At 55.7% G+C, this 2,587-nt stretch overlaps 1 long non-coding RNA gene across 1 annotated transcript; it reads right to left on the bottom strand.

The window, feature by feature from the left end:
* Window positions 1-285: 285 nt before the first annotated feature.
* On the bottom strand, window positions 286-1,367 carry LOC122495237. The gene is made up of 2 exons (XR_006300365.1): window positions 1,091-1,367; window positions 286-487 (listed from the first exon to the last, which is right to left on the bottom strand). It is a non-coding gene; the product is annotated as an uncharacterized LOC122495237 (long non-coding RNA).
* Window positions 1,368-2,587: the final 1,220 nt, after the last annotated feature.

Raw genomic sequence — 2,587 nt, 5'->3', positions numbered from 1 at the left:
GGCCGCGCCGTGTTTGGCCGCTCGTGGTGTCCGTGAACTTGGCCTGTCGCTCCAGCGTGTCGCCGCCCTCCGCTGGGCCAGGCTGCCCCAGGCCGGGGTGGAACTGACCGGATGCGCCTTTAAGATACGGGTGTCTCCGTCATTCCAGGGAGCTGGTACCAACACCTTGTTAGCTCCCTTCTCCCTGCTAACCACGGCGGCTGCCTTACCACGGGAAAGCAGAGGGGAAGGTGGCGAGCGGGGCCATCGTACCCGCCGGGGAGCTAAGAACAAAGAAGAAACGGATTCTGGAGGTAATCCGTGAGCACGCACATTACAAGAGTCCGACAGTAAAGACGTGTGTGCAAATCAAAGCTGTTAACGCGCCCCTCACCCTTCTCCCTGCCTCTGCCTCCCTGCTGTCCTCCGGGGCACCTTCCTCCAGCGTCCGGGCAGTCTGGAAGCTCCTCTCCTCTGGGTTGTTAGAAGGGTTGCCTCTCTGGAGCTTCTGGAATTACACAGAGATGGAGGTTTCTAAAAACGTGCCAGGATCTCTCGCCCTAAAGTGCACGTTGACGTGGCATGTTGGGGGCGACAGCTACGCCATGCTGCGGGCTCTCGCTTCCACAAAAGGCGAGCTCCCTTCTCCTTCTTGCTGGTGTTCGCCTGCCCCGTGCCGGCCCAGGGGCTGGTGCATGTTCACACCCCCTGGGAGCTGGGTGCAGAACGTCCCTTTTCCTATCTTGTGCCCCCAAGGGGTAACACTGGTTGGGGAGGGGCGTATGTAGAAGGGTGGTCTGGCAGGCATGGCCCAGGTCCCAGACGCCTTTGCTCCAGCACACGGACCGCTTATCTCCAGTGGGAAGGTCCCAGCCCCCTTCTGTCCTCCTCTTAACCGAGTTATTGAGTATTAGTGAGGTCTCTACCTCACTGTGTGCAGGATCATTCGGACAGTTACCACGTGGAATGTTCCGGACACGTCCATCCTCTGCCCTGCTAAGGAGAGCCCTGGCAGGGTTAGCGTGGTGGCCTGAGCTACAAGGCTGGGGGGGAATCGCTGATTGGAGGAAAGGAGAGAAACTTATCCCACGGCCTTGAGGGACACACATACCTGATAAAAAATCTGCTACTTGTAGGTGCCACACACCGGGGGCCTTGCAACAACGGACAGGTGTTCTGTCATATTCTGGAGGCAGGGGCCTGAAATCGACATGTCGGCAGGCCCACGTTGCCCCTGGAGCCTCTAGGGGAGAATCCTTTCTTCTTCCTGCCTCTGGTGGCTTCTGGCAATCTTTGGGATCCCTTGGCTCATGGCAATACGCCTCCAATCTCTGCCTCCACTGTCCCGTGGCCTCTCTCCCGCCCCGGAGGGGTTCTGTGTCTGTTTCTTTCCCTCCTATTATGACCCCAGGCACTGGATTAGCCCCCCCCAACCCCCCCACCCCCAAGCCAGTATGACCTCGCCTTAACTTGATGACATCTGCCAAGACTGTTTCCAAATAAGACCACACTCCCAGGAGCTGGGGGATTAGGACTTCAACGTACGTTTTTGGGGGGGCGCTGTTCTATAGTGGCCTTCCCATAATTCCCCACCTTTGCCCCTTGAGGAAACACCAACATCTCTCTCCCCAAGAGCTTTTTCTCACCAGCAGAGCCCTGTTGCCATCACCACCTCATACCCACCCCCTCCGCCCCCACCAGCCTGCAGACAGCGGCTGGCAGCTGTTGGTGTGTAAATATTCCAGCCCCCTTAGCCCTTGGGGGTGAGTCTGCCCAGGGCTTCCAGGCCCCAGGTGCCCCCAGTGGTAGCTGGTCTGATGAGCCGCCCAGTGTGAGCCACTTTCCCTCTCGGTCCCAACTCTCCAGTCCCCAGTGGATCTGACACCTCTCACATACGTAGAGCAGAATCCTGCTCAGGGGTTGCTTCTGGAAGAAGCCCCGAATGAGATGATGCACTCAGTAGTCCTTCCCCGGGGCAGGCAGGAAGGAGGTGGCGTAGCCGTGTGGGGCTGAACAGAGCAAGCAGCTTCTAGAGCTGGCAGAAAGGTCTGGCTGCAGAAGCAAGAAGCTGGAGAGAGCGTACACCTGGGAACAGGAGATTCACGTTGGACTAACTGGCTGTGTGCTTTGGGGCAGGTCCCTTAACCTTTCTGTGCCTTTAGAATGGTGCGGGGGGACCAGAGACCTGGCGAATCCTTTGGGCTCTTGGGACCCTAGAATCCTATAGCCTCTCCTCCCCACCCCGACTTTCAACAATTTCTCTGTCTGGTTCATCTATTTATTCTAACATTTTTTATTTATTAATGTTTTGGAGGCAGAGAAGTAGAAACTGGGGTTTGTCTCTGAGGGGCAGGCTCATGTTTTTTGTATGGGCTCAAGAAAACACGACATGGTAACGCAGTGGAAAGTTTTATTGAAAAAGAAAAAAAAAACCCACGATTTTCTTTCTCCTATTTGTAGTGGACATTTGCTCATCTTTGGCAACAAGATAAAGTAGGAAGTGGGTTGACTTAGGGTCAGATGATGGGGGTTGAATGCCAGCTCTGCCTCTGTCTAGAAGCTGTGTGTTGTTGGGCAAATGTATTCATTCATTCGATAAATACGTATT

Source organism: Prionailurus bengalensis, chromosome E2 (genome assembly GCF_016509475.1).
Source record: "Prionailurus bengalensis isolate Pbe53 chromosome E2, Fcat_Pben_1.1_paternal_pri, whole genome shotgun sequence".
NCBI lineage: Eukaryota > Metazoa > Chordata > Mammalia > Carnivora > Felidae > Prionailurus > Prionailurus bengalensis.
Note: the sequence above shows the minus strand (reverse complement) of the source record. Positions and strands in the feature narration are given on the sequence as shown.